Source organism: Myotis nattereri (genome assembly GCF_964212035.1).
Source record: "Myotis nattereri genome assembly, chromosome: 4".
Classification (NCBI taxonomy): Eukaryota; Metazoa; Chordata; class Mammalia; order Chiroptera; family Vespertilionidae; genus Myotis; species Myotis nattereri.
Window position 1 is genome coordinate 25,260,974 of NC_138079.1, and position 22,695 is coordinate 25,283,668.

Sequence of the window (22,695 nt, forward strand, 5' to 3'; positions counted from 1 at the left end):
TGGATAATGCTAAGGAGGATGAGCTTCTCCCAAAGGAGGTGGGCCTTGCTATTCAAACTAACAATGTGAGGTATGGTGAAATGGATAGATCTTTAGCAGCCCTCACATGACTGTGAGAGAAAAGCCAATGGACTCCAGGAAGCATCAATCCTGGTTTCATTAATCTGCTGGACCTACATCAGTAGTCCTCTACCTTCATATTTCATTTTACTTGAGGCAAATAAATTCACATTTGTTTAAACCTCTGTAATCTGGTTTTCTGTTTCCGGCAGCCAAATGTAAGCATGACTCATATGACTGGGGTATCCCGATTGAGTCAGCAAACATGGCCTTCCCTATGTTGTGGCATAAGCTTCTGTTACCTGTAGTTTTCTGTGTTTGTTTGGTATACTTCTAATGACTTAAGATTATACATAAAAGCTATGTATGGAATGCACCATAACGACGCTGGCAAACCAATAAGAGGAGAAGTTCAAACCAATCTGAGAAAAATTAACCTCTTTATGGAGACAATAATGTCAGGAGAGGTTTGAGTTGGGGAGGTAGATTGAGTTATGTGTGGGAGCAACTTCTAGAAGGTTGACTTTGAAATAACTACTAAAAGGTGGGAATGAGGTTGCTCCATTTGTGAAGGTCTGTAAGTTGAGAGGAGGCAAATCCAGCCACACTGGGAAGACATCCAGAGTGCACTAGCTAGAGGGATTAAGAGAGAGCATTATGAACAAGGTGACATGTTCTTTCCCTCAAGGAACTGACTGTATAGTTATGAGAATATAATAAATAATGTCAAAGCAGATTTTGCTCAGGTACTATTTTAAAAAATTCTTTATTGTTTAAAGTATTAGATATGTCTCTTTTTCCCTCCATTGACCTCTCCTTGGCCACTCCCCCCCGCCCCAGCACCTGCCCTCACCCCCCCTAGTGTCTGTGTCCATAGGTTATGCTTATATGCATGCATACAAGTCCTTTGGTTGATCTTACCCAGCACCCCCGCCCACCTCCCCTGCCTTCCCTCTGAGGTTTAACGGTCTGTTTGATACTTCTCTGTCTCTGGATCTATTTTTGTTCATCAGTTTATATTGTTCATTATATTCCACAAATGAATGAGATCATGTGATATTTATCTTTCTCCAACTGGCTTATTTCACTTAGCATAATGTTCTCCATGTCCATCCATTCTGGTGCAAATGGCAAGAGTTCTTTCTTTTTTACAGCAGCGTAGTATTCCATTGTGCGGATGTACCACAGTTTTTCAGGTACTATTTTTTTGATGGTACTGGATTGAATGGTACTCTCCTGTTTAAAAAAAAGGTATGTCCACCTAGAATATGTGAATGTAACTCTACTCAGAAAGGATTGGAGATGAGATCATCCTGGATTAGGGTAAACCCTAACTCCTATGGCAAGTGTCCTTATAAGGAGAGAAGACAGAGAAAGTAGTGTGGAGGCTGAGACAGAAATTAGTAGTATAAAGACTGAGGCAGAAATTAGTAGTGTGATATAGGACAGCTGGGGCCGCCAGGAGCTGTGTGTGTTGGGGGGGGGGGCGGGCAGGAAGAGAGAAAGGATTCCTCCCACCCACAGCTTTCGAAGGGAATGCTGAGGACACTTTGATTTTTGGCTCTGGCCATCTGAACCGTGAGACAGTAAGTCAACTTTAAGTCATTGAATTTGTAGAAATGTGTTACAGCAGCCCTGAGAAACTGACACACTGGTGCGCAGTATCATTGCTTCTAAGGAAAGATGAGAGTTCTGCAGAAAGGCAGGGTGCTCCTTCATTAGACTTTGCAATTAAGAGCAATGACTTTTCCATCATCAAGCATGATGCAAGGCACACAGATGTCCCATACATGGTCCTTAAAGGAATCAATGAGAATGAATGAATGAATGAATGAATGAGTGATCTATACCAACTCGATGCTCCTATTGCATCCTATCTTCTTTCACTATTAGGAAAAGAAAGTCTCTGCTAGGGAGACTTGAGTGCAGGGGGCAGCAAGGAGCAGTGCTGGGACCCCTGATGGTCCATGAGCTACTCATACCAGCTCTGAATCCTCCCAATTGCTAAGGAGCTTCAGAGGAAGGAGTCTGGGGGTACCTACTTCTCAAAGAGGGCTCTGTGCGGTTTCCACCAGAAGCTGCCTGAACATTTGCTTTGAATCCTGCCCAAACCACTGTCCCAGCCTTAACCTGGCCCCTGCATCCTGCTCCCTTACCTTCAGGCAGACACCAGAAATAGCAATTGGCAGAGAAAGGGAGGAACAGCAAAAGCTGAATTTTATTTCCTTGCCCTTCAGACAGTTAAAAAATGATCAAGAGAGAGATTTCTGGGTTTTTCTCCTGGTACGGCTCCGACCTGAAACAAGTATTTTGAGCTTGGCTGTTAAGGGAGCTCCAAAAACTGCTCATAGAGCTGCTTTGCTTTCCCTCAGTCCCTTGGTTTTCCTTTACCTCACTCTCCTGGCCTACATGGAATCAGAGTAATATGGCTGTATTGTTTGTATGTAGGCCATCTTAATTGCTGAAATAAAGAGAGGACTGATTTTAAAATATTAATGACTTCAATTCACCAACATAATAGAGACCATAACCTCAGGGATACATCATCTATGATAATTATGTGAATACTAGTTAATAATAATAATAATAATAATAACAACAACAAAATTAATAATAGCAGCAGCTAAAATGCCAGCTCAGGTATACACGGCATTTACATTGGACCAAGCATTGTTTCAAGTAAAAGCCATTTATTAATCCATTTAATTGCTTTAATGGCCCATTTTATAGATGGAGATGTGGGTTAAGAGAGGGAAGAGACTGACTCCTGGGTACCCTGGGAATCCAGGCGGTCGGAATGCAGAGCTCACAGGCTCAGCCTCTCCACTCCTCTGCCACCCACAGATGAGGAAATCTCAGAATGAAGTTTTAGGACAACATTTTAGGCTTTTTCTCATTGTTCACATGTTTTCAAGAAACTAGTAGACAGTTCCAGAAACTACTCACTTGGTAATTGGATCCCTCTTATAAATACCAATTGTGTCTTTAGTGAGGGAACAAGGAAGCTACTTATGAGCATGAGCTTGAAGTTTTGTGTTGACTTGGGTCCCAATGCCCTACCCATAGGCTAAATCAAGTGATAGGGCACTTGATCATCATGGAAATATACCTCCTAGCAAGGCTGTAAATTTGTGCCTCAGGTTATCCATCTGAGAAATGGACATTTAAAGAATTACTTTCTACTTCCTTGCGAAAGCAACTGTGACAAATAGCTTGCCAACTGTGAAAGGCTGGAAGGAAGGAAAAATATATCAATTCCTCAGCATGTAAAGAAATATATGGTGTCAGAATGACACCTACTGAGAATTTTATGGAGGTGTATCCCTCTCTCTCTCTTAGACCCTGTAGAGGCAGGGCTTGCCCCCACCTACCCTCTGCAGGAGAGGGGACTTCAAAAACAGGGCAGGGCCCTTGCAAAGACTTCCTGCTGGGGAGGCCTCCAGAGAGATTGTGCTCCCCCGACTCTGAGAACAGTGACAAAGTATTGCTTTAAAAACATCACTATATAAAATATCTGGCATGCCTACATAATTTGGTAGTATTTAAGTCGTTTGTAACTTGTAGACACTCAGAACTCAGGAGATGTCAAACACTTGTACTTCTGTTTCTGAACATCAGAGAGAAATTTTTATCTCCAACCAGAAGATATGTGAGAAAAAAAATAACAGATTGCTCTTTCCTTGAGGGTTCTCACCATTTCACAAAGCCAGAAACCAAAAACACTTCACGTAGGTTTGGAAAAAGACGACTGAAATGATCCTAAATATTTCTGAGGCTTATGAGATTAACAGAAACAACATAAATAAAGATTTATGGGAAATGGTTCCTTAAAAGATTAACATTTACATATTAAAAAATGATTGGAAGTTAGTGATGACAATGGTCGGTAAGAAATGTGCTTGTTCAATATAGAAAGTAACTCCAGTGTTGACCACTTTTTAATAAAAACACTGTTGTTTATAAATGGATTCCTACTTTATTTCCATGAGCTGACAGTGGGTGTGGGCAGGTGTTTGGGTGCCTGCTGCCATGTACTCATTATAAGAGCACAATTGTAATGAGGTGATTAACAAAACCACTATCCCCTTTTAAGCTACTTTGCCTTAAAGGACAAAGAAAACATTAAAAAGAAGGGGAATAAAGGCAAATAAATTTAGAAGGATATATCAATGTCTCAAATAATTGGCTTAGAGAAGCAGTTAGGGCACAAATAGATAGCATTTAGCAGACTCTGGATTCCATCCTTAGATACTGACCTCGAGGCTCCATTCTTTCTTAGACATAATCTTTCCTCCTACTATGAAACAAGGTTCATGATATTGATCCATTGATTGAAAACAGTAAAGAGGCCAGTTCTTTTTATAAGAGCTTTGATTGTTTTCTTTAACAAATTCAGTTTTTTTTAGGTGAATACTTCCGAAATATAGAAAATCCCACTCTCCTGGTGAAGGTCTGTTCATGGGATCATTTATGCAGCAAATATTTTGTTGAGGACAAGATGGAAAAATGCTCTTGTGAAAATTAAGTTCTGTGTGGGGACAAGGACAATGGATGTGTAAACTCATTAATTAAGTCAATAATTAATTACAGACTGCAGAGTGCAAACAAGGGAAGTGCTGTGAGAGAGGTCCACACAAGAGTTCTCATGCTCAGTGAAATAAGTCAGCCAGAGAGAGACAAGCACCATATGATTTCACTCATATGTGGAATCTAATGAACAAAAACGAGCTACCAAACAAAATAGAAACAGACTCTAGATACAGAGAACAGACTGACAGCCCACTGCCATCATTTCAAGATTTCTCTTCATTCACATGTGTGGTGTGATAACAGATCACCTACCGCTGTCTGCAGACATAGAGCCACCTGGCTACAGGCCTTTATCTGGCGGTCGTGCATATAGAAAGTTGGGGCAAATTAAAGCGGCCAGTTGGCTACTTGAACCCTCAAGGTCCCTATCTGCTGCTTATTAGATTAGTTTGTTTCCTTTGCCTAAATCAAGCACTATAGCAAATATGACAGAATTGAATTAACTGTGCCTTTTCTTTCTATCATGTTTGTCAGAATTCAGGGATTGACTTAGAATCACCCGGTACACACATATGCCTGTGCTGAGGAAACCTTGGGGACAAAAAGATAGTGAGGATAAAGATAGATGACTGAGAGAAGTTGACAAAACAGGCAGGTCTGCAAACTCATCTGAGACCTTAAAACTCACTGCTTTTTAAAATTACAATTCTGATATGAATTTCCCCACCAATAATTTAATAGAATTGTTATTCTCAGCCCTGAAACTTCATCTATCACCTTGTTATGGATTAGTCCAAACTTACAATGCTGCTTTGCCACAAAAAATAAAATAAAATCAGTACATCATTTTCTTTCAAAATATAATCACAGCCATATATATCAGTCTTGAGACAGAAAAAAAATATAAAGGTGGCTGAATTTGGGGGCAAGCTTATTCTTATCTAACACACAACTGAGTACAGTATTTTTCTTTCATAAGGAGGCCTGCATTACCTCACTTCATATATAAAGCCCACCTTTATGATTATTGCTCTATCCTAGAGCTACTGAAATATAAGGTGGGTATTAAGAAAACAACAAAATGAAGAATATATTTTCACTCCAGAAGGACCAATGTTAGACATGGTGATTGTAAGCAGTGAGCAGGTGCTGGTCACATAGGACAATCTTGCCAATGGTTGGTGTTGTCATTTTTTTAAACTAAGCCATTTTGGTCTGAGGGTGCTATTACATCATTTTGACTTTAATTTAATGAATCTGAGCCCCCTTTCATGTGCTTATGTCATCTTTTGTGAGATGTCTGTTCAGATCTTTTGTCCTTTGCTTTTATTTAGGTTGTTTTTCCTATTGAATTATAGAAATTCTTTATATATTCCGGGTAAAAGATTTTTGTCAGATCTATGTTTGTTTTCCTATCTTTGGTTTTCTTGTTCATGATCTAAACAGTGTTTTTGATGAGAACATTTTGGTTCTTCAAAATTATTATTTTCCATGGCTTACTCCAAAAACTTACCTATTTTAGCCCCCGACAAAGATGGATTTTTATGTTTACATTTAGAAACTTTACAGTTTTAATTTTTGTATTTACCTACAATTAGATGATTCATGTGGATTTAACATCTTTATATGGTGAGTGAGAGGGTTTTTTGTTTTCCCCCATGTGTATATACAGGTCTGTTTAGGAATTCCCTATACTGTCCCATTAACTGACCCCTTGGTCTGTATGCAACACCACCCTGTCTTGAATACTAAAGCTAACCAAAGTAAGTACTTGAACTATCCTAAGTCCTTTATATTTCAGCATAAATTTTATAATATATTAAGGTATTTCTACAAAAAAGTCTGCTGAATTTATACTTGGGATTAAGTGAATATAAACAATAATCGAGAAAATTTACATTATAATAATTTTGAGGTTCCCAAGCTATGAACATAGTATATTACTTCATTTACTTTAGCTTTTTAAAATGTCTTTTGGAAACTGTAGTTTTAAATTTAGAGATCTCACTTGTCTTTTTAGAAATTTATTATTAAATATTTTGGTTTTTGACTTAACTAAGAAGGGAATTATATTTTTACTTCTCTTTTTTACCGTTTCCTGCCAAATATATAAAAATACAATTACTTTTTGTATATTGCTTTGCACTCTTTAACCTTGGTGTATTTGCATATTAGTTCTCCTAGGTGTTTAATTGATTTCTTTCAGATTTTCAGTGTAAATAATTAGTTCTCTATGAAGAGACACAGTTTTCCTTGTTACTTTCTATATTTTCTGCCTTTTATTTCTTTTTCTTGCCCCATTTCACTTGTATGACCTGCAGTAAAATATTGAACAGAGGTGCCTTGTTCCAGATCTGAAAGGGCAAGTCTTTAATACTTGACCATTGAGTAACATGCTAACTGTATGTATTTCACCTATGCCTGCTAATGGTTTGAAAGTGTTCCTTCTCTTCTAAATCGCTGAGCGTTTTTATTATAGAATGGTAATGTATTTTGCCAAGTGCTTTTTCCATTCACTGCAATAGTTGTTTTCCTTTATTTTGTAAATGTGGTCGACTAAATTGATTACTTTCAAAAGTTAAACCAACCCTATGTTCTTGGAATAAACCCAAGGTTGTCAAGATATATTATGTTTTGTATATATTAGTGGATTTGATTGTTAAAATTTTAATAAAGATTTTGCATATAAATTCATTAGGAATACAGATCAGTCTCTTTCTTTTGAATATCTTTATCAGGTTTTGGTATATGGGTTATGCTGGCCTCAACAATAAAAAAATAAACTTTAAAAAAAGAGTTGTTGCCGAAGCCGGTTTGGCTCAGTGGATAGAGCGTCGGCCTGCGGACTGAAAGGTCTCAGGTTCGATTCCGGTCAAGGGCATGTACCTGGGTTGCAGGCATATCCCCAGTGGGAGATGTGCAGGAGGCAGCTGATCGATGTTTCTCTCTCATCGATGTTTCTAACTCTCTGTCTCTCTCCCTTCCTCTCTGTGAAAAATCAATAAAATATATTTTTTTAAAAAAAGAGTTGAGAAGTATTCTTTCCATTTCCTTTTTTAAAAATTGGTTTATGTAAGATGGATGTTATTTCCTCCCTAATTATGACCAATTCATTCTAAGAGGATTTGTCTTCTACTCTTTTTAATTTTATTGTTTTATTTTCAACTACTTGAAGTACATACATGTTGGTGTCTGTATGTCTTCCTAATGAAAGCAGCATTATATGATTGAAATGTCTGGTAATTCTCTGGGTCTTGAATAATATATTTAATAAATCTCTGTATACTAATTATATATATATATATATATATGTCCCCTTTTTCCCCATTGCCCTCTCCAACCCCCCTTAATATGACTACTCCAGCCTTATAGTGCTTGTTCATATGATGTACGTTCTACCTTTTATCTTTACCCTGCACGTCTTTATATTTAAAGTGCATCTCTTGCAAATAGCATATAATTGGATCTTGATTTTTATCTATTCTGATAATATTTACCTCTTACTTAGTGTGTTTCCTCCATTATTTTAATAACGGGAGTGGGTTTAGGTCTACTGTCTTACCAGTTTTTTATGCTTGTCCCATCTGCTTTATATTCCTCTCTTCCTCCTTTCTTCTTTCTTTTGGGTCAATTGATTTTTCTTCTTGTACATTCCATTTCAGTTAATCTATAGATTCTTAGCTATAACACTTTGCATTACTACTTGAGTGATTGATGTAGTGATGACAATACGCATCCCTAACTTTTCTTCCTAATGTCACATGAGCACCAAACACCACTGGGTGGGCCTGAAGTCTGTGTGTTTATGTTTAGTATCAGGAGCTCTCCCTCTGTGGCTCTCTATTACCCCATTGAACAGACGAGAAAACTGAGGCACTGAGGTTAAGTAACTGTTTTAGGACTCACCATTCCAAAGGGATACTGTTACAGCAAAAGACAACGCATTGATCATTTTGATAGGAAATATGTCTGGGCTACTTCTAGTTGCCACTGTCTGCTTTTACCCCCAACACTGCTACTAGGCCACTAGGACAGACCATAAGGTTCTCATAGTGACTTTGTACCCCATCACCTTTTACCATTAGTTTCCAGGGAGCTCTACCCTGTGGGGAGCCTGGAGGAGTGGAAGGAATGGGGAGGGGCAAGCAGCGAGGCTGGCACACCAAGTATGAAACCTGGACATGAAGGGGAGTCCCCAGAATTAAGACTGCTCACACTGTAGAGTTATGTAAAAGTAAGCTCTGAAAATAACACCCACAATTCTAAAGTAGTGACTTCAGAGAAATTAGGTATATTAACAACACAGTTATTGCAAAAATACTCAAACAACAAGACAAAACAAAAAACTCGCTAAAGGGAGTAACTTCTCCTTAAAATAGTATACCCAGGCAGGATGTAGGAACACGTGAAAATATTTCAGTGTATGGAAAAGGTGAGCATAAACAGCTAAGTGTTACGCTGGGGAGACCTCAATGCCGTATTTATAGAATTTCCTAAATAAAAAAGTGCTGGGAGCTGACTCCAGACTTTTCTTTCCCTGTGACCACAGGCACCACACTGCACAAGCTAACACTTCAGAGTGCTCTTGGAGACACTGCGTGCCAGGAAATAAAATACCAGTGACCCACATTAGAAGCATTCTTATTTCAGAAGTTTTGATCCATGTGCCTTGTGGATAAATTGTCCAGGATGGCAAGAAGTACACAGCAAGAGCCCTCAGCTTGTTAGCTGAGAGAGCACTGCTGAAAGTGGGAGGCCTTTGCTGAGAACGGAGGAAGGTTCCTTCTTTGACACGTGTAGGTGTGTCCACACCTGCCCTCTGTCCCAGCCCTTAGCTACCTATCTCCTACCTTCTTTCTCTGCAGACCCCCTGGGGATCCACCTTCCTCTCACTCTTGTCAGCCACCAAAACTGAAGTGCTTTTCACTCTCCTTTCTCTGGTGCACTGGAGTCTGGTTACAGATTCCCAAAGTTTCCTTGTTCCTCCTTTTTGGGAGGCAAACTGTTCTTTAATTTTCCTAAGCTTTGCTTTAACTTACTTATTATTTTCACTGTATTATCTTAATACTGGTAGTGATAAGAAAGTATAAGTCAAGGGGAAAAGAGCCCAGTGGGAGGGTGTTCTCTGTACTTGGGGAAGCCAAGAGTCAACAGTTGTCACACCTGCTGGCTCCACCCACAATGTGCCAAATTCATCACATCACTTTATTCCTTGAGTTCAAATCACAGACACCCTTTCCTTTCGGAAAAAGCCTCTATCCCAGTTATATGCATATCAAAATCACATATATGTGTGATAATTGCCAATTTGATGGAGGGTAAATTGCTTTGAAATATCCCAAATGCAGGGTTAATCTAGCTTAATGCGTTCCACAGATCACAGGGTAGCTTCACACACATGCTCTAAGGGCTGTCTTGTTTTTTTGATCATAGATCTATTTTTTGATCATAGATCTAATATTAAATTAAAATAGAAAAACGCTCATTTACTTTAATGTATTATAATCATCCTAATCTCAGAGGTCTGCCCTAAAATGTGACCAGATTGGCTTTCCCTGGCCACACTGAACACTTCAGTAATTCCATTTATCTGGCTCCAAGAGAATGAGATAGTTTATGAAGAAAAAAAGAGAGACAGAGAATAACAACATCTCTATCATGAACCAAAGGAAAAGGGAATAATGTTCAATAAAAATCAATGAGAAAGGAACTGGGCATCGTGAGAAGGGGGAACTTCTCAATGAAGACATACACTGAGAGGCGCCATGGAATGAAGAAGTTGCATTTTCAGTAAAGATGAATCTATTCAGGTAAAGCACACCTGCACACCAAGTTCCTAAATAGAGACTGTCAATTTTAAATAGGTTTGCTACTTCTACTTGATAAATGAAATCTGTTTTATATTTCAGGATGTGCTTAAAATTATTTCCTTAGTTAAGAAAGTCCTTAACAATGATGATGATGATGAGGAGGAGGAGGAGGATATATGTGCTTGTGAATAAAACCGTTCAATTTCTGCCTTCACTTAAATTGTGTGACCTTTAGCAAGTACCTTAAACTATCTGAGTCTCAGTTGCATGTCCCATAAAGCAGGAATGCTGCAGTTTTGTACATTTAAAACAAAGTAATATGCTGAATAATATTGCTTTGTACAGTGTCTGGCACACAGCAAACTCTCTGGTAGCTATTATTTTTATTTACCCAAGAACCTGTGAAATTATTGGATTTTATTTCAGGCTTTTATGCAAGGCATCATGAGAGCATTCCTTAGTTTTGGTAATCCTGCTTCATCTAAACCATCTAGCATGTCACTGTCCTGTTGATTCCAGATTCAAATCTAGAAATGCAGAAGCAAGAGGAAGAAAGTGAGGACTTTGCCATCTGTAATTAATGGGCCTCCTTCTGCTCACTGACCCACAAAGGCAGCTCTGGAGTGACATGAACAGAGTTGCCAGCCACCTCACCCCTCTCCCAAGGAGGCATTCACTGAGGCTGCAGATTTAGCACAGAGCCATCTGTGGCAGCCCCGTGACAGCTCTGTTACTGCCACCCCTCTCCTGGGAGGGCTTCTGTACAGCACAGTGAGCCAGAGAGAAACATTTCTGGCTCCACTTCCATGGGGGCTGGAGAAGGGCAGGCAGAGGATGCTCAGCCTGGCCGGCTTCTGGTAGAGTCTAACCCCAGGACACTGTACCCAGAGGATCAATTCCAACACACTTCAATCTAAATCATACTTCCTTGTTGCTTTCATAAATAGAAAGAGAATAGGTCCATGTGCCAAAAATAGCCAGGCATGCACACACAGACACATGGGCACACCTGCATGAACAGACTCAATGTTTCTGAATTCTTAAAAAACAACAATATTATAGAGGTAGTTCATTTTAAAGGTAGTGATTTTGTTTTCCAATAGATTTGATTATTTATAGTACATTGGAATTTCTTTTTAGCCTTGGTTTTAAAATAGAACATTTTGGGAAAGATGGTCCATGGTACATATTTGATTATAAAAATAAAGGTGAAATTTATTTTTTTACAAAACCTTTTTAATATTATATTGATAATTATATTAATAAATGAAGGGATAGATAATATTCATGGATGAAAAGATTCAATATTGCAAAGATGTCTATTATCTCCAAATTGATCTAATTTTCATAAAAGAATTGGGTATGTAGAAGTTAGTCTCATTCCAAAAGATTAATATAAAATAAATAGCTTTATCAAAGGTATGCATAACAACAGAATATCTATTAGTCTGACTCTAGAAATCCTAAGTTTTAGGAATAGTTAAAATAAATGATAATTATCAGTTAACAAGAGCAAGACATTAACCACTAAGAAATAAATACAAAAGCACTCAACATTTCAGAAATTTTACATCATCATGTTTGTAAATGGAAGCAATTACATCACTATATCTTTTCATGGTATCTTTCTTCTATTTACATAAATTATATTGTGTTTTTAATTATACTGAGTTTTTAAAAGCAGTATTGAATGTTTATTTTAAATCATAGAAAAAAATCCAAAAACATGTTAAAAATCACCTATAAACACCTATCATTCAAAATAATCCATTTCAGTATTTTTATCTGTACCTTTCCAATGGTTTTTATTTATATGTAGTCATTTTTCTTTACAAAAGTGGAATTGTAATATTCCTATAATTTTGGAACATTTTTTTCATATAAGGTAAATAAATAATTTTCCATATTTTTAACCTTCAAATTTTTTATTATTTTACTTAAATGTAACAAAATTTATTTAACTCATCCCCTATGGTCAAATATTTATTTTTCTTCACTTTTTTCCCATTATAAAACATACTGTGATGAACATTTTTGGAAGCTAAATTTTTGTACATGTCCATTGGCACTTTTTTTAGGATCCATAATGACAAGAGTCATTGCTGGGTCAAAGGGCATTCTATGTGTGAAAATCTTTGCTATATTTACCAGATTGCCCTCCAAATATGGGATAGGATTTAAAGGTCATGGATAGAGTAGGAGAGGGTCCGTTGGCACAGGTTCTCACCAACCCTGGGTGTTACATGTATTTGGAAACTTGGCCACTTTGCTGGCAGATGCTTTAAACATTGTGAATATGATATTCTCATCTGTTGGCTATTTGTGTGTTGGTGTGTGAGAGAAAAAACTATTCCATATCCATAGTCTCTGGGTCCACCTCCTCTAGACTACTATGCTTTTCTGAATTCATTTGAAAACATGCCTTTATCCATGAAGGAAATCAACTTAGATGCTCAAATGCTTTCCCAGTTTTTATATGATCATGTTATTGCTTAAGATAACTTTCATGTAAAGACATTTAAAAATCATATAGTAAATACGTCTTTTCCCTCATGTCTCTCGTTTTAGAATCAATCATCCATTTCCTCTACAATATGTCACTACTGTGAGTATAATCCTTACAACCTCCCTCTAGTTCCCCTCCCCAGGAAACACATTCAATATTTTATTGTATCTTATGTGAACATGAGTTGGCATGTTTATTATATACTAGAGGCCAGATGCACGAAATCATGCACGGGTGGGGTTTGGCCAGTCCACCCTGATCAGGGCCGATTGGGGACAGGTTGGCTGGCAAGAGGGGCCGTGGGAGGTTGGCTGTTCTGGTCATTCTGGTCACTTGGCTTTTATATATATAGATTCATTATAATGTCATGCCACTAATTTCATAAGGTGGATTTTAAAGAAAAAAAGAATTATTTCATCAAATAATAGTTAATATCAAGCCTAAATGTATTCATTTTCTAGACTTCCATAAAAACTACTAAAGACTGGGTGGCTTAAATAGTAGAAAGTTATTTTCCCATATTTATGGAGGCTGGATGTCTGAGATAAGAAGTCAGCAGGGTTGGTTTCCTCTGGGGTCTCTCTCCTTAGCTTGTATATAAACTACTTCTTTTGGGCCTTCACATGAATTTTCTTCTGTGTGTGTCTGTTCCCTCATATCCTCTTCTCATATAAAGACATCAAGTCATATTGGATTAGGGACCACCCTCATGACCTCATTTAACCTTAATTACCTCTTTAAAAACTTTACCTCCAAATCCAGTCACACTGCGATGCACTGGTTGTTAGAACTTCAACATATGAATTCTGGGGAGGACATGATTCAGCCCATAACAGTGATTAATACAATCCTTAATACCAAGAATGAATCAAATAAAATTCTAAAGACCAGAAGCCTATAACTAATCTGTTCAATTGCTTGCTAAAAAACAAGCCATCAACATTCTCCCTGGAATTTAAACAAACCCAGGATCCAGTAACATAATACTCAAAACGTCCAAAATCAATCCAAAATTCCTCAGCATACTAAGGCTAGGATTTTCTAAACTCACAAGTAAAAGTAAAATCAGCAAATACTAATCCTGTTATGCCACAGATATTAGAATTATCAAAGACTTTAGACTGGCTACTGTAACAAACCTCTAACAAATAAGGGCAAATACTTTTGAAATAAATATAACGATAGAATGCCTTTGGAAAGAAACTGATGGTACAAGGCAGAATTAAATAGAGATTTTAAAAACTGAATAATAACTTTTTAATTTGAAGTTTAAACTATTAAAAATCTTTTATTTCAGAATTATATTTATGAATTAGTTTAATGTTAGTTTTCTAATTGCTGACATACTTGCATATTTAAAAATCTTTTTGTCATAAAAGATCCAAGTCCTGCTTTTTCTTCCATCCAAGTCATTTCAATTTGTTCATTTTCTTATTCAACAGACAGTCACAAAATTTTTCTCTGCAAGGAATATCTCCTGTGGACTTCCTCCCAGGGCTTGCCTCTCCTCTCAGAGTCTGTCCCTGACACCAATGTCATGGAGACTGGCAGTGGGCCTCAGTTCCAGGAGAAACTCCAAGACAACTTTTGTGGACAGACTTTTACAGAGAAAGTCTTGGCACAGACCTAAAAAGGTAATTTATAACGTTCGTGTTTACTAACTATTAGAAATATAGTTTCTTCTGATCATGTGCTCTTGAGTGAGCTGGGAATCAATGGTCCATAAGTCAAAGGGCCATTCTCAAAGTCCCACAGCACAGGTATTTCTCAGAAAATTTATAAATACATTAAAAAATTGAATATTTTTCCTTTTGGTTAATAAAAACCAAATATAAGAAAGAGTTATATTTAAATATTGTGAATATGATATTCTCATCTGTTGGCTATTTGTGAAAATGCTAACAAAATTACTTTTCATAGATGGAACCTGAGCTTTAGATTCCATAAAATAAAACGATTCATATAGTATGTATCTTCCAAAGTACAAGTTATTGCTTCTTACCTTTTGTAATAAATCTCTAGTAACATATCAGCTGAGAATATTTCTATAGAATCAAAAACCAATGAATGCATGCGCACAGAGAGTGTTTCTGGGACCCTGTAAGGCTGAAGGATGAGGGCTGACTAGTGAAAGTATATTACAACAGTCAAGGACAGATGTCTGCTGCCCTCCTATGTCATAATTTTTAAACATAAAACCATAGCATTAGCCAGGCCAGCTTGGCTCAGTGGGTGAGCGTCGACCTATGAAACAGGAGGTCATGGTTTGATTCCTGGTCAGGGCACATGCCTGGGTTGTGGGCTCATTCCCCAGTGTGGCGTGTGCAGGGGGCAGCCGATCAGTGATTCTCTCTCATCATCGATGTTTCTCTCTCTCTCTCCCGCTCTCCCTTCCTCTCTGAAATCAATAAAAATATATTTTAAAAAAGAGAAGGAAATCTTACCTTTAAAAAAAGTGACTTGCCCAAGGTCACATGACCTGTTTTCACAGTATTATTCCCATAAAACTGAGTTGACATAATACAATATTGAATTGAGACTAACATACTAAGATTTAAAAGAAAGTTTCCAGAGGACACATTCTAGAAGAGAGGGTGAATTCTATAGTGTGGAGGTTAAAAATATTATACAATCCCTTTGTGGCTTAATTTTTGATTTCTAATCACAAGCACTTTTTAAATGCCTCAACTTACATAGCTATTTGTTGATTCTCTATTTTCTTTTTCTTCTGCATTTCTATTTCAGCTCATCCTCATTGCAGCCCACCTCCAATTGCTTCTACTCATGTTCCAAACCTCACAAGACACTGCTTCACTGCCCTGGCATACTGAATTAGGAGGGAGCCTCCACTGCATGCTTCCTAGTACTACCCAAGTCCAAGTTGCAACGGTTACATCAAATGCTATAGAATAAAAAATGTTATGCCAAACTATATTTATTACAACAAAGTTACAGGCCATTAAAATATTTTAGCAGGTCCATTAAAGTTCTTTATGGTAATATTTAACCCACAGTTCAGTTGTTCTGCTCAAAAAGTCAAGGAAACCAACCAGTTTTGATCTGTATTTCTCTGTGTTTTCATTCTGTCCCTGAAAAACATATGGCAGCCAGACATTGTGGTCACAGCCTTCAATAAATCATGATTTCGATCTGGTTTGGAATCCAATCTTTAGGAAAAAGCTTAAATGAAGTATTCAAACAGAAGCCAGATGGTTATATCTATAGGGGAAAACAGGTCATGTGACCTTGGGCAAGTCACTTAATTTATTTCCTCTTTTATAAAATCAATGATATTGGTTTAGAAAATATGCAAGGTTTATATTGCCAAAATTATTAATGGTTCTATTAATCTTTACCTATTGAAAATCTTCATGTTCAAACCAGAATAAACTTTCCTATATTTCTGTAAATGAATAGGGGACTAAAACAGCATAGCTACATTAAATGGAGATTTAATTCTTAGTAACATATCTTGGGTCATTAGCACCAATCTTCTTTGCTTCTCCCAAGGCAGGAAACCAATCTTTATTTTTTCCTTAAATCTGAGATGTTCTCCATTTTAACTATGAGCTTGGTGTCTGGGAAACCAGAGCCATCTTTGAGACAGCAATTCAGAAGAACAATCAGATGAGAAGTTAGAAAAATAAATCAGACATGAAAAACCAAGCTTCTAAAGTTGTTCATTCCAAGCAGCTTGGTGACTAAGGAAAAGAGAAATACTAGGGAGTCAGCTAAGACATAGCTTGGAGACTGAAGAAACCTCACTGCACAGGGTGGGAGGGGGAGGCGGGGAGGGTAGGCGCTGTGGTGCATCTAAATGACAGATGCTTGGCTATGTTTCCCAGGACTCTTGGGTAATGCCCTTCCATTGTTCAAAATTACTTGTCTCTTTAGTGCTTACCTAATGAAGGCCAGATTATTTGTCATAGACTACATATGATTTTAATGATATGTTCTGAGCCCTTCTCAAGCATCATCTCTAAGTGCTCACCTATACTCTGAGCCAGGTCAAACTACTAGGAGTAGGTGTAGGATCCTTGAACATGCCTGGACTCATGTGTGTGGTTGTGTCAGTCTTCCAGATGTAGTTCTGGGCTGCCCTCTTCTCTGAAGCCTTCCTCGCCCACCCTAAGGATTGAGGAGCTCTCCCTTTGGTGCTACATGGCACTCACCACACTGCCTGGGATTGCTTGTTCCCATGTCTACCCATCCAACAGACCATGTGGCCTGCATATGATAGATACACTCTTATCTATAATCTCCTAATGCAAAATAGCTTATGCTTTGGTAGCACGTTACAGTCAAAGCTCTATCATAATCATTAGCCCATCTGACAACAGCAGATGAGGAGACATGGCAGGTTTTATTGCCCCAATTCAACTTGAAAGGATGGAAGTCTACAGATGTTAACTTAGTTGCATGCTGTTCCAATGAATCATGGCTTCACACACACAAAAGGAAGCTATGTAGCTGGGAGAAAGAAGCCATTTTCTAGGACAGTCTCACCTGAATAGAATTAAGTAAAAGTTCACCTCGATCATGAACTGTGCTGTGAACAGAGATAGTGAATGTTCTCTGATTCCAGCTCTGGCAGCAGCAGCCAACATGGACCTCTCTGGTGAGGAATTCTTGCTCTTAGTTGCAAAAACCATGGTCACACATCAACACATGGACCTTGGAATTTCTTTTCAATCCTAATAAAAATCCCACCATAAAACTAGAGAACTGCCCTAACCGGTTTGGCTCAGTGGCTAGAGCTTTGGCCTGCAGACTGAAAGGTCCCAGGTTCGATTCCGGCCAGGGGCATGTACCTTGGTTGTGGGCACATCCCCAGTAGGAGGTGTGAAGGAGGCAGCTGATCAATATTTCTCTCTCATTGATGTTTCTAACTCTCTATCCCTCTCCCTTCCTCTCTGTGAAAAATCAATAATATATATATATAAAACAATAAAACAAAACAACAACTACAGAACACCTTCAGAAGTGAGACTAGGCACTCAGATAACAATAATTTCTATAAACTGATAGAAACAACTTAAAAAAAAACGAAACGGCTCTCAACATGCTAATTATTGTACCAGCCACAAGGATAACACCGTTCACAGTCCTGTAACTTTCCTTTAGATTTATCTTGCTGCAAGCTTAATGAAGAGCTATGCCTATAACTAAACTGCATCGAAACCCAAAGATTCAAAGATCACATCGAGTTACATAAAACAGTGAATATAAAGTAAGTCTGCTATGATACTGTGGAGATGAAATAATTATAAAATAAATGGTGCTAGGATAAATGCATATTAATAAAAGAAAAACTTTGATTTTGAGCTCTCATCACATATTACGTTAAGTGCCCAATGGACAAGAAAGAATATTTTAAAAAATCAGATCACAAAATATTAAAAACAAAATCCAGAACGCTGTTCTCTCTTAAAGGAACAGGGTCAATTATAAGAGAAAAGGTAGCTCTTCCTTTGATAGAGATTGACATGTCCCAGGTTTTGTGAGAGGCAGGTCCAGGCCAGACTTGTCTTTGTGTTTCAGTTGTCTGACAGAGTGAACGACATTTCATGGCTACTCATCAATAAGAAAATGCGTATTGACTAAATTTAAAAATGAAACAATATACTAGTATAAACATTGGATACTTTTGTACAATGAAATCCAACAAAACTAGGATTAAAAAATGAATTAGAAAACACCAGAGATAAATATAACTGGTGAGGCTGAATATATAAACTGCAATAAGAACTAAATTCATTAACAAAACCATTCCTTAAAAGGCACAAAGTTCCAGGTTTACACAATATAGACCACAGAGATATGAATAGTCTTTGAAAAAACATGTCAGTTGCATTGATAATCAAAGTTAAAAGGACACAAATTCCTGAGGTTTCATTTTTCTATTCCTTTAGGGAAAAAAAAGGAAATGTCAAAATCCATTTCAGCCAAATTTGCTGTGCTTGAAACAATGGAAACTAGGGAAGAATTTTATGAGACAATCCTATTCTTCCAAGGGAATAATACAGAACATCAGCAGCAACACTAACTACCCTGTATGTCCAACGACAGTACAGTAGTAACACTTTTAAAAATCAAAGTCTTCTTCGATAAAGATGACACTCATATCATGCAGAAAAATTTACCTAAGTTGTTATCCAAAAAAGTAGAGAAAAATTTATCTATAGACCATGATGACCACTAAGAAAGTGCTTGGCCACAGATGGACACAAATTGAAAAGAACCACACAAACATAAATGTTGGCTAAGTGACAGAATTATTCATATAAACTATTAAAAATTATTTAAAGGTAAATTATACCAAAAACTTACTGAGATTAATCAACACATTTTTGAGACTAAACTATAATGAAAAGTTACTTCCAGGAGTTCTCAACCTGTGGGCCGCGACCCCTGAAAATACATCCTGCATATCAGATATTAACATTACGATTCAAAACGGTAGCAAATTACAGTTATGAAGTAGCAATGAAAATAATTTTATGTTTGGGGGTCACCACAACATGAGGAACTGTATTAAAGGGAACTGCATTAGGAAGATTGAGAACCACTGCTAGACTTAACCATTTTAATTTTTTTTTTTGGCAAGGCTCATCATACTATAATACTTGGAAACTTCCAAATTTGGTACTATGCAACTTCACTGCCAAGATTCCAGAATATTACATGAGATCATGCATGACCAAATCCCTCACTGTGGAATCTGAGGTTCACAGGGTGACACATTTAGCTCCTGACCAGGAATGGTGTCCCTCAATCTAGTGCCTTCCGTGATACACTGAGGCTCTGGGTACTGCAGATTTCAAATGTGCGAAGTGAGGCTCATTTCTGTAAAATCACTGTGAGAAGAACATGGAGTTTGGGGTGTTCAGTGAATCATAAGGAAAGCAGCCCTTTCTCTTACTGCTGGTCAGAGACAGCATCATACGTGACTATTTCCTGCTGCCTTTAGAAGTGCTGACCCAGTGCGGCTCACTCCTTGCTGGACCTCAATTCTTCTTCACTCACAGACACTTGTGCCAATGCTTCCATTCCTTCTGGAAGAAAACTCCTTTTTACTCATTAGACATGTAAGAACTTTCTAGATTCATTATTTCCTCTCATTTGAAAAAAGCTCAGTTATATTTCCCAAGGCATGCAGCCTGGGTACGTTCATAGGTGTTATATGGATAAGTTTCCATGGTCAAGTACATTGGGAAAAGCTGGGCTGCTCAGGACTCGGTGTGGCAGGCATTCCCAGAGCTGTTGATGCTCTTTGGGAATGAGATTTCATAGGTGAGCAGGCAGTATGTAAGTGTGCATTTGCACATAAGACTTTTCCTCTTTGGGGAACATCTTGGAAGATATGAGTGTGCAAAGATATCTGGAAGACTCTGGTCCGTGTTGTTATATATCCAAGTGACCCCTGTACTCATGCTAAGGCAGACCATTGGCCCGGAATATATATATATATATATATATATATATATATATATATATATATATATAGTAGCTCCAACAACTCTGTGAGAATAAATTTTATATTCTGGAAGAGAAGAAACTGCTCTTTTCAAAACTTGTGCAGCAAACTGAGGCTGGAGAAAATACATGGCTTTAAAATAGTTTTAACCCAGGCATTACTTATTTCCCTATTAACAGTAAATAAAGTGGGTGTCATAAAGCATTGATCACAATCAAGGGAATGCACAAGTTCTAAGGCCATGTTAGCATATAAGAAAGATAAGTCTGGTGAAAATTCCCCAATTCTGCATTTATTTCTCTAGCGTTGAAAAGCAACTGAAAGCACTTTTGTTAAAAGTCTGAATGAGCTGCCCAGCATTTCATTTCCGTGTGCTCTGACAGGCTCATGAATGGTATGACTTCACAATTCACTTCAGAGTGTCCAAAGACCAGCAAGAAGAAGGGCAGGACTTTTCCTCTGGGTCCAGCATGAGAGGTAGCCCACCCGCTGGCCCGTGGGGTAGTACCGCCCTGTGTGTTAATTCCCGATTCTGAGTGTTTGCCCTCATTAGGAGCAAGTTCACTTCCCCTGCTTCAGCATTTCCCTTTGTTCACTGGGAAAAGGCAAATAAAGTGTTGATTTTCTCATCCGAATGCCTGCTAGGAAATTTACTTTCTCTAAAACCTGGAGAGACCTTTATTCAATATTGCACTTTCTTGAATTCACCATCAGTCGTGGTATCAGTTCACGTTTACTGAATGTCTCTTGGTAATAGTCCTACATACCTTTACGTTTTGTTTTTGTAAATCTTCAAAATGAACTTCCCATTTCTTTGGGTGATCGCCACTGTGGTTTATTTGAGCTTTGTTGGGTGGAAGCTGTGCATGAAATCCAATGAAATGACTTACAATGGACCCTCCCTTCAAGCCAGGGCCTTTGGCAGGTACCGTGGTCAGGGCCCACGAAAGCAGCCCATCACAGCAGAGAAACAGTGACCGTGATCAGAGAGTGGCTCATGGAGGCCACATGATGACCCCATAAAGATGACATTCAGAAGACCCCACACAGGGGGGCTCCCCAGCTTTCCCACATGCCAGCTGGGTGGCCATGGGCAAATCAGGCACCCTTTCTGTGCCTCACAGGCAATAAGGAGTAAATGGGTTAGTGTACATAGAGGAATTAAAACAGTGCCAGGCATATTGAGAAACTTGTGGGTGTGTTATCCTTACTTTTTTCACTTAGGTTACAATGAATTCCTTGGCTTTCTCTATAGGTATGTTACACATATTATAATACCTTCCCTGTTAAAATGAAAAGTGAATCTTCAATCCATTATTTCCTTAACCTAGTCTGGAAATGTGTCCATATGTTGTATTTCTACAATGGTTCTTGACTCAGGAAGAAATGCCACCAGATCAACAGATAACCTTATTAAACTGTGTTTAGAAAAAAAGTGTTGAGTAAATAACTAAAGCTATGGTATTTTGGTGGAAAAAGAACATCTTAAAAGTGCCTAAAAGACTATCTTTTATAGAATCAATCCTTAACAATCTAATTAAATTCACTTTCAACTCAAATAGAAATGTGGCCATAAGAATTGCATGTGATCAGAATTTGTCTGAGGTGCAATGTCATAAAAACAAAACAAAACAAAACAAAACTAAACACCTTTTTGTTTTGCTTGTCCTTGGGATGGCACTTATGATAAGAGCAAGAGGAGTCTGTTAAATGATAGCACCCGCACTATTTGATTATTCACTCAACCAACCAACATTTACTGACCATAAACAATAGGTAAGGTTCTTGTGGAGACACAAAGTTGAAAACACAAGGGTCCTCACTCCCCAAAGCCTTAGAACATGGAGAGAGTTAGATGCTCTAAGTTGTTCTTCCATCTGTTTATGTCTTCCTCTATATCTTTTTTCAACGTCCTGTAGTTTTCTGAGTAGAGGTCTTTTACCTCTTTAGTTAAGTTGATTCCTAGGTAGCTTAATTTTTTTGGTGCAATGGTAAACGGGATTGCTTTTATAATCTCTCTTTCTGAAAGTTCACTACTGGTGTATAGAAATGCCTCAGATTTCTTGGGGTTAATTTTGTATCCTGCTACATTGCCAAATTCATGTATTAAGTCTAGTAGCTTTTGGATGGAGTCTCTGGGGTTTTGTATGTATAATATCATGTCGTCTGCGAATAAGGACAGTTTTACTTCCTCTTTTCCAATTTGGATGCCTTTTATTTCTTCTTCTTGCCGAATTGCAATGGCTAACACTTCCAGTACTATGTTGAACAGGAGTGGTGAGAGGGGGCATCCCTGTCTTGTTCCTGTTCTT

General features: G+C 37.9%; 1 protein-coding gene across 1 annotated transcript in view; it reads right to left on the reverse strand.

The window, feature by feature from the left end:
* The window catches only part of ADCY2 (adenylate cyclase 2), a gene marked incomplete at its 5' end in the record, with an annotated part of 280,603 nt that overhangs the window by 145,027 nt on the left and 112,881 nt on the right, over nucleotides 1–22,695 (reverse strand). The window lies entirely within an intron of this gene.